The 13,315-nt window shown below is 43.8% G+C and overlaps 1 protein-coding gene across 2 annotated transcripts in view; it reads right to left on the bottom strand.

Annotated features, from left to right (window-relative positions):
* Window positions 1-486: 486 nt before the first annotated feature.
* ADAMTS14 (ADAM metallopeptidase with thrombospondin type 1 motif 14) overlaps window positions 487-13,315 on the bottom strand; it is a 116,945-nt gene continuing 104,116 nt past the window's right edge. For both annotated transcript variants that reach the window (XM_089897618.1, XM_089897619.1), the window contains one exon: window positions 487-545. The gene's annotated coding sequence lies outside the window, so the exon portion shown is untranslated. The remainder of the gene's footprint in view (window positions 546-13,315) is intronic.

Here is a 13,315-nt window from a genome sequence, read left to right as displayed (position 1 = left end):
AACCCTCCAGCTCCACATTGCCGTCTAACCTCATTTAGGGGCTGAGCTGAACACAAGGACCGTTCATGGAATAGGGTCCTTGCCCCTTGGCAGCTGTGGTTACAAGAGTATATCCCTACTCCGTTACGAATAAGTTTTTGAAATCCAGGCAGTGAAAAATTCTAAAAGCTATCTGTTTCCAAAATATATCATACTTCTTGGCACAAAAGCCCTGGGTCCTTAGGTAATCCTTCTACCCCTCCTCTAATTTTTCAGGAAAAATTGCCATGAGATTAATATCTGCCCCTGCAGATTCTCATACTTTCTTATTCCCTGGAGCGTACCTCTCTTTTAAGTTCCTTAGCCCATCCTTCAAATCTATTTATTTTGCTTTCTCCATCTCGTGTTTCCTTTTGCAACTCGCTGCAAAATGCTTGTGTCACTGCCTGGGTTTTGTACCCATTGTCACTGCATTGAAAGACAAGATGTTTCAGGCCTGGCTTCTTACCTGTGTATTTTGCGGGTAGATTGTGAACAGATGAGATCTTTCTCAGCAGCGCTGCAGTCTGTTAGGAGAAAAATAAGGGGACTGAGTTGAATCATGTGCACATAGAAACACTGTGGAAACAAACATGTGCTATGCAAATGGGAATGGGAAACTACCATATTGCAAAAACACAGATGGCTAACCAATGGTTGCATGGGATGATCTGACCTCATTCAATGCTCACAGCCACCCGTAAAGTAGGTCTTATAGGTGGAAAGCCCAAGGCTCAGAGCAGAAGCAACATCAAAATTTACACAGCCCATAAGCAGTGGATTCAAACTCAAGGCTGTGGGATCCTCTGTCAGTGCCCTTTACTTTCTGCCAGCTGCCATCTTGCAGGATCACCCCAAGTCCCACTTGTCTCCAGACAGAGAAGTGGACCCTTCTCTCACTTCCAGCCACTTCACCCTCTCTTCCTTCTGGTTCCTCTTCTTCCATCTCTTAGGTATGGAGTTCGGCAGGGTTTGCTGTGACTCCTTGGCCCTCTTTAAAGTCCTCCAACAGGCCTGCATCCTTTCTCCATGTTTTAAGGGAGTCACTGCTGAACCCCAGGGGGACAGCCAGCTGGGAGAATTGGAAGGTTCCAGACATCTCACAAAGCACTGGCCAGAGTCATCACTGGCCTTCCTGGAAATGCAAGTGGTGTCTGGCCTGCCCTCCTCGTCACCTGCACAGGGCCATCTTGACCTCAGGGCCATCTTGACCTCAGATCCTGTGCAGGTTGGAGGTCGGGCTGGATACTGGGCTGCGACCTGTAAGCTCTGCTTGGCTTTGCAGAGCTTCTGTGCCCTGCTTAGCAGCACTCCCTGTCCGGGCCCCCTTTTGGGCATCAAGGTGACTTCTGGGTGTCAGGACCCCATGACCACTCCTGGGTCACTTCTAAATTTTCCTTGGCTCAGGCCCTGGAATTTCTCTTCTCACTACCCTCTGCTTCTCTGCCTGCCTGAAGCATGAGGACAGATTTTCCCTTCCAATCTTCTCTCCTATGGCTCTAGGTCCTCCTTGGGATCCGTTCTCCTTAGTCACTGTGAAAGCCATTGTTGGGTTTGCCCAGATGCCCCCACCCCCTTCCAGGTGGGCCTGAAACTTAGCTCCGTCCAACCAGAGTGCCCCATTCCTGGGCACAGTGACTGGTTCAAGGATTGGATAAGCATGTGACCCAAACCAGGCCAACCAGAGTTCACCCTTGGGATTGTTTTGTTGGCTGGGAAAGAATGTTGGCTTTTGAGATGACGCCATCATCGGTCATCATTGCTCCAAGAGACAAAGCTGTGGATTCAGTCACACCTGATGGTCCTGATTCTTCCCCATCCTTCCCCATTATATGAGACAATAAAATTATTTCTTAATCGAAGTGTTGATTTTTACGCACTTTTAACATAAAGCTTTTACTATTTTAACCATTGTTAAGCATACAGTTCAGTGATATTAAATACATGCATACTATTGGGTTACCATCACCACCATCCATCCATACAACCCTTTTCATCTTGCAGAACTGAAGCTCTATACCCATTAAACCACAACTCCCCATTCCCTCCTGCCCCCAGCCCCTGGCAACCACCCTTCTACTTTCTGTCTCTATGGATTTGACTGTTCTAGGTACGTCATATAAGTAGAATCATACAATATTTGTCATTTTGTGACTAGCTTACTTCACTCACCATAGAGTCCTCAAGATTCATCCATGTTGCAGCATATGTGCCAGAATTTTCTTCCTTTTTTAGGCTGAATAATACTCCCTTGTATGTATAGCCTCCATTTTGTTTATCCGTTCATCCATCGATGAACATTTGGGTTGTTTTGCTTTTTGGCTATTGTGGATAATGCTGCTAGGAACATGAGTGTACAGAAGAAGTTGATTTTTATGTCACATGTGACCAAAGGGATCCTGGATAATCTACGGTCACATAGCTAGTAAGTAGAGGCTCCAGAACTAGAATACAGGCTCATCAGACTCCAGAGCCACTGACAAGAGCCCTTGGTTCCCAAACTTGAACCATTCTCATACCCCCGTCATGAACATGTTACAACTGTTCACCACCTGTACTATTCCTTCATATTTCTTTAAATTTACCTTTTTACTTTTCTTCACTTAACTATAGTTTTGACCTCAGCGATAATATCCCTGGCATCACGGTTTTGAGGTGTTATTTATAAAAGTTTCTCATACACACAAAAATAAATAGAAATAGAAATGTTTAAAATGATAATGTTCCTCCGTGTGCCCCCTAAGTTCAACTTGTACCACCAGAGTACACTTTCCACACCTTGGGAAACGCTGACTAGAACAGAGAGCAGTTTGAAGATGAGAGAACCATGCTTGGGATCCTTGGCTAAAGGACACACGTGGGGGTCAGCTTCTCCATGCCCAGCTTGCTGGCTCAACAATCACCCCACTGACCGCCCTCCACTTGATGGGTGAGATGAGAATAGGCTGGAGACCCATTTTCAGCAAACGCAGGGAAAGGTTGTACCCTCCCTTTTGGAGCCTTAGGAGCCCACTGTTGGGACATCCCTCAGAAGCTCTCAAGCCCCCTTCCCAGCCCATGGCAAACCCTCATTGTAGCACCCATGACATGGCGTCCAACTTCAGGTTGGACAAGGACAGTAACAGAGATCCCACCACCTTTCCTGACTGCTCAAACCTTAGTTCTGTCCCCAGAGCCACAAAGATCAGGTCTTTCCTTCTTCCTCTGGCTTTCTAATTTTGCCCTTGTCAGAACTCTTTTATGTCTCAAACCACGCCTCCTTTCAAATATTTATACCTTTAAAAAAATTTTTTTTTGGTCTGATTGCATTAGCTAATACTTCCAGAGAATAATGTTAATTAATAACTATGATAGTGGGCATTTTAATATTATTTAATGGGAATGCCTTTCATTTTTCACCACTGAGCATGAGTTGACTTTGTTTACATATCAAATATATATAAACTGAAATATTCACATATTCGTAAAGTTAGGTCAAGAAGTATCCTTCAGCTCTTATGTGTTTAATCCATGCTGGAACCTTATGAGGTAGATACTATTGTTAATGACAATTTTACAGATAAGGAGCTGGAAAAAAGAAGTAACTTGCTCAAGGTCGTATAAGCAATAGGAAACCGATTCAGGATTCAAATCTTGCAGCTTGAATGGGCAGAGCCCATTCTCTTAATCCCATTCTAACTCCCCATAATAACTCCACGTGGTAGATATTAGCACAGTTTTATAGACGAGAATTCAGAAGAGAGGTTAAGTGATTCGTCCAAGGTCAAACAGCTGACAAGTACATCCTTCTCTCAGGTTAACAGGGTGGTCTTAGAGTTTATCTCTACTGCACATTGGCTTAATTTCTTCTGCGTGCTGTGTGATTTTTTTCCCTCAAATCTGTCTTCCATTTCACTGTCTTGTGTTTCTATCATGTCAGCTATACCCTTGATATTATTCTACTACATTCATTAATTCTGTAGTGGTATTATTTTTGTCCTTGTTTCTTTTCTTAGTCCTTTTCAACTCATTCTATTGTCTTGTCTGAACTTCAATCTCTTGTTTCAGAGTTCAAGTTGTCTTTAATTTCTTGAGACTGCAAAACAGTTTTGTTTTTTTTTAATTTATTTGTTTTATTTTTTTTGGCTGCATCAGGTCTTTGTTGCCGTGCACGGGCTTACTCTAGTTGCGGTACGTGGGCTTCCGTTGCAGTGGCTTCTCTTGTTGCAGAGCACGGGCTCTAGGCGCCCGGGCTTCAGGAGTTGTGGCTCCTGGGCTCTGGAACGCAAGCTCAGTAGTTGTGGCGCATGGGCTTAGTTGCTCCGCGGCATGTGGGATCTTCCTGGAGCAGGGCTCAAACCCGTGTCCCCTGCATTGGCAGGCGGATTCTTAACCACTGCGCTACCAGGGAAGCCCCAAAACAGTTCTTATCTAATATTTTCTTCTGTTCCTGGGTGTATCTTCTTCCAGAAATGTGCACGTCATCTTTCTTTTGCATGTTCTCCTTCCTCTGTCCCACTCTGTCCTTTTTTCCTATAGAGTTTTTGCACAGGTACCAAGTCAGTTTCTTTTGGTTTCGCTTATGTTGGATCTGGAGTACTTCTTTCCAAGCCCCTTATTTGCACAAATGGTGACTTCTTGATTCTCCTCTTTGTTTACCTGGGCCCTGTGTGCACCCTCCTCTCTGAACATTAGCTTGAGGTCTGACTGTCATTGGTTTATATTCTTCCTGTTTCCCTCTTCAGCTGCCTGGGACAGAGGGGTTGGAGAAAACTGGGGCCTGGGAAGCCAGCAAACCAACTGCATCTCTGTTCTCTTCATCTCTAACTTTAAAAAAATAAACTTTTAACTTTAAAACTGTGTTAGGAGGTTTACAGAAAATCTGTGAAAAAACAGAGTATCCATATATCCTATATCCAGTTTCTCCCACTCTTTTTTTTTTTTAATGTAACAGCTTCACTGAGATCTAATTCACACACTGTGAAGTCCACCTATTTCAAGTGTACAATTCAATAGTGTTTAGTATTCACAGACTTGTGCAACACAGTCAATTCCAGAACATTTTCGTTACTCCAAAAAGAAACTCCAGTACACATTGGCAGTCACCCTATTTCCCTCAAAGCTCCCCCTTCCCTATGCGGCCGCTGAACTATTTTCTCTCTCCATGGATTTGCCTATTCTGGCCTTTTCGTATAAATGGAATCATTTAGTATATGATTTTGTGACTGGCTTCTTTCACTTAGCTTAACATTTTCCAGGATCATCCATGTTGTAGCATAGGTCAGTACTTCATTCCTTTATGGCTGAATAATATTCCATTGTATGGATATACCACATTTTGTCTATCCATTTACCAGTTGACGGACATTTGGGTTGTTTCTATCTTTTGGCAATTGTGAATAGCACTGCTATGAACATTCATGGACAAGCTTTTTGTGTACATATGTTTTCAATTATTTGGGGTCTCTACCTAGGAGTAGAATTGCTGGATCCTATGATAACTCTGTGTTAAACTTTTTGAGGAATGGCCAGGCTGTTTTCCAAAGCAACTGCAACATTTTACATTCCTACCAGCAGTGTATAAGGATTTGAATTTCTCAACATCCTGTCAATACTTGTTATTGTCTTTTTTTTTTAATTATAAGACTTTTAGTTTAATTTTATTTTTGTTTTTAACATCTTTATTGGAGTATAATTGCTTTACAATGGTGTGTTAGTTTCTGCTTTATAACAAAGTGAATCAGTTATACATATACATATGTTCCCATATCTCTTCCCTCTTGCGTCTCCCTCCCACCCTCCCTATCCCACCCCTCTAGGTGGTCACACACCACCGAGCTGATCTCCCTGTGCCATGCGGCTAGCTTCCCACTAGCTATCTATTTTACATGCTCCATGCCACTCTCTCACTTTGTCACAGCTTACCCTTCCCCCTCCCCATCCTCAAGTCCATTTTCTAGTAGGTCTGTGTGTTTATTCCCGTCTTGCCCCTAGGTTCTTCATGACCTTTTTTTTTTTTCTTAGATTCCATATATATGTGTTAGCATACAGTATTTGTTTTTCTCTTTCTAACTTCACTCTGTATGACAGACTCTAGGTCCATCCACCTCACTACAAATAACCCAATTTCGTTTCTTTTGATGGCTGAGTAATATTCCATTGTATATATGTGACACATCTTCTTTATCCATTCATCTGTTGATGGACACTTAGGTTGCTTCCATGTCCTGGCTATTGTAAATAGAGCTGCAATGAACATTTTGGTACATGACTCTTTTTGAATTATGGTTTTCTCAGGGTATATGCCCAGTAGTGGGATTGCTGGGTCGTATGGTAGTTCTATTTGTAGTTTTTTAAGGAACCTCCATACTGTTCTCCATAGTGGCTCTATCAATTTACATTCCCACCAAGAGTGCAAGAGTGTTCCCTTTTCTCCACACCCTCTCCAGCATTTTTTTTTTCTAGATTTTTTGATGATGGCCATTCTGACCGGTGTGAGATATCTCACTGTAGTTTGGATTTGCATTTCTCTAATGATTAGTGATGTTGAGCATCCTTTCATGTGTTTGTTGGCAACCTGTATATCTTCTTTGGAGAAATGTCTATTTAGGTCTTCTGCCCATTTTTGGATTCGGTTGTTTGTTTTTTTGATATTGAGCTGCATGAGCTGCTTGTATATTTTGGAGATTAATTCTTTGTCAGTTGCTTCATTAGCAAATATTTTCTCCCATTCTGAGAGTTGTCTTTTCATCTTGTTTATGGTTTCCTTTGCTGTGCAAAGGCTTTTAAGTTTCATTAGGTCCCATTTGTTTATTTTTGTTTTTATTTCCATTTCTCTAGGAGGTGGGTCAAAAAGGATCTTGCTGTGATTTATGTCATAGAGTGTTCTGCCTAGGTTTTCCTCTAAGGGTTTTATAGTGTCTGGCCTTACGTTTAGGTCTTTAATCCATTTTGAGTTTATTTTTGTGTATGGTGTTAGAAAGTGTTCTAATTTCATACTTTTACATGTACCTGTCCAGTTTTCCCAGCACCACTTATTGAAGAGGCTGTCTTTTCTCCACTGTATATTCTTGCCTCCTTTATCAAACATAAGGTGACCATATGTGCGTGGGTTTATCTCTGGGCTTTCTATCCTGTTCCATTGATCTATATTTCTGTTTTTGTGCCAGTACCATACTGTCTTGATTACTGTAGCTTTGTAGTATAGTCTGAAGTCAGGGAGCCTGATTCCTCCTTAAGAAACACGAAACATCTCAAATAAACAACCTAACCTTGCACCTAAAGCAATTAGAGAAAGAAGAACAAACAAGTTATCAGAAGGAAAGAAATCATAAAGATCAGATCAGAAATAAATGAAAAAGAAATGAAGGAAACGACAGCAAAGATCAATAAAACTAAAAGCTGGTTCTTTGAGAAGATAAACAAAATTGATGAACCATTAGCCAGACTCATCAAGAAAAAAAGGGAGAAGACTCAAATCAATAGAATTAGAAATGAAAAAGGAGAAGTAACAACTGACACTGCAGAAATACAAAGAATCATGACAGATTACTACAAGCAACTCTATGCCAATAAAATGGACAACCTGGAAGAAATGGACAAATTCTTAGAAATGCGCCACCTTCTGAGATGGAACCAGGAAGAAATAGAAAATATGAACAGACCAATCACAAGCACTGAAATTGAAACTGTGATTAAAAATCTTCCAACAAACAAAAGCCCAGGACCAGATGGCTTCACATGCGAATTCTATTAAACATTTAGAGAAGAGCTAACACCTATCCTTCTCAAACTCTTCCAAAATACAGCAGAGGGAGGAACACTCCCAAACTCATTCTACGAGGCCACCATCACCCTGATACCAAAACCAGACAAAGATGTCACAAGGAAAGAAAAGTACAGGCCAATAACACTGATGAACATAGATGCAAAAATCCTCAACAAAGTACTAGCAAACAGAATCCAACAGCACATTAAAAGGATCATACATCATGATCAAGTGGAATTTATCCCAGGGATGCAAGGATTCTTCAATATATGCAAATCAATCAATGTGATACACCATACTAACAAACTGAAGGAGAAAAACCATATGATCATCTCAATAGATGCAGAAAAAGCTTTTGACAAAATTCAACACCCATTTATGATAAAAACCCTGCAGAAAGTAGGCATAGAGGGAACTTTCCTCAACATAATAAAGCCATATATGACAAACCCACAGCCAACATCGTCCTCAATGGTGAAAAACTGAAACCATTTCCACTAAGATCAGGAACAAGACAAGGTTGCCCACTCTCACCACTATTATTCAACATAGTTTTGGAAGTTTTAGCCACAGCAATCAGAGAAAAAAAAAAGAAATAAAAGGAATCCAAACTGGAAAAGAAGAAGTAAAGCTGTCACTGTTTGCAGATGACATGATACTATACATAGAGAATCCTAAATATGCTACCAGAAAACTACTAGAGCTAATCAATGAATTTGGTAAAGTAGCGGGATACAAAATTAATGCACAGAAATCTCTTGCATTCCTATACACTAATGATGAAAAATCTGAAAGTGAAATTAAGAAAACACTCCCATTTACCATTGCAACGAAAGTAAAAAAATACCTAGGAATAAATCTACCTAAGAAGACAAAAGACCTGTATGCAGAAAATTATAAGACACTGATGAAAGAAATTAAAGATGATACCAACAGATGGAGTGATATACCATGTTCTTGGATTGGAAGAATCAACATTGTGAAAATGACTCTACTACCCAAAGCATTCTACAGATTTAATACAATCCCTATCAAACTACCACTGGCATTTTTCACAGAACTAGAACAAAACATTTCACAATTCGTATTGTCTTTTTAATTATCGCCATCCAATGGGAGTGAAGTGGTATCTCATTGTGCTTTTCATCTGCGCTTCCCTGAAGGCTCGGGAAGTTGAGCATCTTTTCATGTGCTCATTGGCTATTTGTGTATCTGCTTTGAAAAAATGTCTATTCAGATGTAATTTCGTTTTTAAAAACAAAACTCCTGGGCTTCCCTGGTGGCGCCTGCCGAAGCAGGGGACACGGGTTCGTGCCCCAGTCCGGGAAGATCCCACATGAGCCATGGCCTCTGAGCCTGCGCGTTCGGAGCCTGTGCTCCGCAACGGGAGAGGCCACAACAGGGAGAGGCCCGCATACCGCAAAAAAACCACGAACAAACAAACAAACAAAAAAACAAAACTCCTGTTTTGTACATGAGGATTCTCCATCCTGTCTGGAACTTTCCTAGTTTCCTACAGGGGACGCCCTGAAAGGAAAGCCCACCAGCCACTCTGGTTTGCGGGTCTCAGTTATTTTTGCTTTTGCTATAGCCCAGCACTTTGTTAATTCCGTTCTGCTAAGCCTTTGTTTGACATCAGAGATTATTAACATAGGGTAATCAGCGCTTGCATACTTTCTTCCCAGCAGCTGGGAGAGGGTAAAAGTTCATGCTAGCCGTTCTTCTGTCTCCACCTGAGAGACCCTTTCCACCAAACTGGGGGGTACCCATGACGTTTTAGATTTTTCTTTGCCCAACTTCTCTCATCGTACTACTTTTAAGGATCAAAGCCTGTGTCCATTCCTGGAGCCTTCATTCAGTCTGGCCTAAATTGTTGCCTCCCTAACGTGAATCTTCACGAAGCACGTGGTTTTGGTTGAGACCCTTCCCAAGTTTCTATGTGAGTAACCCATTCCTTGGAATTTTTTTTTCCTTTGGGCCATTTCAGTATGCAAAAGGAAATAAAAATAGCAACAGAGATGCCATAATAGTAATTGTGTTTCAATTTTCGCTGACTTGGCTGTGAAGGAATAAAAACCTGGACAAGATTAAAGGCGTGAGGATCACTGAAAAAATCAAAAGCAGCCCTGCCGTCATCAGGCGGGGACAGACACAGACAAAGCCAGATGCAAAGTTAACAGAAAATGCAGCTCTTCCCTAGGTCATGCCACAGCTGCAAAATGCCATAATCACGCCCACTCTGCCTGACTGTTGCTTTCTTGCCAATGAGACCCCCAGAGCTCTGTTGCTATTTTCCTTTATTCCTGGGGATACCCAATTGCTAAGCTGCCCTTGCCCCATGACAGCTCCCAGCCCCTGGTTAATCGCCACTTCTCATCCTGCCTCAGAAACAGTCACCAATCCAGGACTGACCCCTGCTTCCCTGGGGCTCTTCCAGAACCCTTCAGGGGGAACCCAACCCTTAGAAAAGACACTCCCTGCTGGCTCTCTTTAGTCCAGCGGCATTCCACACTCCCTCACCGACCCAGGTCAGTAAGTTTTGATTTTGTCCGACCACAGGCTTGTCCTCTGGGTCTATGGCTGCTTGGAGTGTAAGAGTGGGTATTGGATTAGCGGCGCCCCGCTGTTTTTCCCATTCAGCTCAGCTTTTGTTTGCCGCCAGCAATAGTTAACCCAGCGTAGTGACTCACGAGGTTCCTTCCTCCTGCCAGCGGGAAAGGAGAAAAATAGTACCTACTAGTGGCTCTCCCGGATCTGTTCACCACTTCCAGGATAGGGGTGGGTTCTGAGCCCGGCTGCCCACACAGGAAGGTGCACAATCGTCCAGCCCCAACCAGGGTCAGCATTTGGGTGAAGGGCCCACGATCAGTGTGCACATGCCAGGGCCTCTCCATGGAGCCAGGGAGCAACCTTCATGGCACTTGATCCTGCCCTCAACGAGCCGTCTGTCCCCACACAGTCCTTCCTCTCGTTGGGCCTCCGTTCACCCCTCAGCTCACTAAGGCCCCTTCTTCCTACCTGGACAGTCTATGATCTAAGTTCAAATGACAGAAATAAGTGGGGTTCCCAGGAATAAAATCACTATCACTCCCGTCAGTCACGCCCCAAACCGGTCCCCTGGCCCCTAGGCCTCTCTTTCCAGAGCAGCTAGGCATGTCCCCTCCAGACCTGTCTAGCCTAGGCAAAGTGAGGGCCCTCCGCCCTTTAAGGTAACTGGACCTGGAGCTGCACACCCTGGACTAGGAGAGCGAGGCAAATGGGGAGGAGAGGAAGGCTCCAAGACAAGATGCTCCTGTGGAAGGGTCCAGCCCAGCCCACCTTTGCCCAGCTCAGCAGACCAGATTTAAAACTCAGGATCTAGGGTTCCTCTTGAAACACCAGAAGCTGTGGAAACCCAGGGCCCTTGATCTACTGGCATGAGCTCTCATTCACCATAGTCCACACCCTCATTTACAAGACTTGCCTCGTGTCTGAGAGCCCTAGCCTGGACACACACACTGTCCCTTTGTGGCTACTCTAGCTTGCTCAGGTCCACCCCTCAGCTCTCTAGCTCCCCATGCCCTAACTCGCTGCATCCACGTACAGTGGCCTCAAGGCCCTGAGACAATGGGACAAGCTCTTGGCTGCAACAAGTGCCCAAGGAGCATTTCATTAAATCACTGAGCCCTAGAGAGGGGAAGATTTTTTCTTTTTTTTTTTTTTTAATTTATTTATTTGTTTATTTTTGGCTGCATTGGGTCTTCGTTGCTGTGCGGGCTTTCTCTAGTTGTGGCGAGCAGAGGCTACTCTTTGTTGCGGTGCGCGGGCTTCTCATTGCGGTGGCTTCTCTTGTTGTGGAGCACAGGCTCTAAGCGCGCGGGCTTCAGTAGTTGTGGCTCGCAGGCTCTAGAGTAGTTGGCTCAGTAGTTGTGGCACACGGGCTTAGTTGCTCCGTGGCATGCTCCGTGGCATGTGGGATCTTCCCGGACCACAGCTCGAACCCACGTCCCCTGCGTTAGCAGGCAGATCCTTAACCACTGCGCCACCAGGGAAGTCCCAGGGAAGGTTTTGTCCATAGTCACGGATCAGGAAAAGTTCTGAGTGAAGTGTATTCTACTGCATTCTAAATTACAGAAAATTCTCAGAGGGACTCCAATTCCATTCACTGCAGTAGGTGTTGACTGACCCCCTATTGTGTCCTGACCACATTCCAGCTCTGCAGTTACTCACTGAGTGGAAGGATAGGCTTGGTGGCTTTAGAGCCAGCTCAAGTGCTCATCGTGTGACCTTCTGCAATTGACTCATGACTCTGAGTCTTGGCTTCTGATTCATATGAGAACTGTTCCCAGCTAGAGCATTAGATTAATCAGTAAGTGGATTTCGATACTAGGAGCCCCAGCCCTTTTCTTTTTGCAAAGACTGTCACTTACTGGATAACTGAGGCTGTCCTGCATACAGAATTACAGGTGTGTGTTTTGTCAATTGCACGATCTCCCCTCAACTGCCTATATAGAGATTGTCTGTACCCTTTGCTAGCTGTGTGACTTTAGGCAAGTGACTCAACCTCTATGAGTCTCAGTTTCTTCATCTGTGAAATGGGAATGATAATAGCACCAACTTCATAGGGTTGCTGTAAAGATTTAGTGAGATATTAGGTGGCATGTCACAGTGCCTGGTATATAGTATGTGTTCAATAAATGTTAGCAATGTTATTTCCCTACACTCAAGCACTCATTTCCAGAAATTAATCTAGAATGAAAGCCACATTACTAATACCACACCTACTTCCTTGATAACTCCATACAAGGGGCAGGCTAACACAAAGGGATCTCATGGCCACTGTCCCAATCTTCATGACTGCCCCGCGGAAGGCTCAGTCCAGAGATGGCTTTTCCTATCTTCTACATGATGGGTAAAGTGATACACTAATGGTCAGACACGAAGACGGCTGAACTAGAATCTGGGTCTCCTACCCCCCAGACCAGTATTCTGCCTCCTACATCTTGCTGACCACTTGGCAAGAGGATCAGCTGAGATGGTGATTTTTTTTTTAGAAGTACTTTATTTTATTTTATTTTATTTTGGAGGAGGGGCTACGTTGTCTTTGTCGCTGCGCGCAGGCATTCTCTAGTTGCGGCGAACGGGGGCTACTCTTCGTTGTGGTGCACAGGCTTCTCACTGCAGTGGCTTCTCTTGTTGAGGAGCACAGGCTCTGGGCGCAGGGGCTTCAGTAGTTGTGGCACGCGGGCTCAGTAGTTGTGGCGCACGGGCTTAGTTGCTCTGTAGCATGTGGGATCTTCCCAGACCAGGGATCAAACCCGTGTCCCCTGAATTGGCAGGTGGATTCTTAACCACTGTGCCACCAGGGAAGTCCCTGAGACAGTGATTTAGAAGGCTCTTTGAATGTCCTATGCTCTTGGGGACAACATTATGAATGTCAATTCTCACCACGCAGACAGCGAATTCAAAAAGTTCTGATAACGTCATCTGTTTGGATGCCCAAGACTTCTTCCGTAAGATTTTTGAGAGAAGATGACAAAAACCAAAATTTTTAATATTTGGGCTGTGGTG

Source organism: Delphinapterus leucas, chromosome 16 (assembly GCF_059928025.1).
Source record: "Delphinapterus leucas isolate spDelLeu-1000000601 "Yukka" chromosome 16, BTC_Dleu_Yukka2, whole genome shotgun sequence".
Classification (NCBI taxonomy): Eukaryota; Metazoa; Chordata; class Mammalia; order Artiodactyla; family Monodontidae; genus Delphinapterus; species Delphinapterus leucas.
Note: the sequence above shows the minus strand (reverse complement) of the source record. Positions and strands in the feature narration are given on the sequence as shown.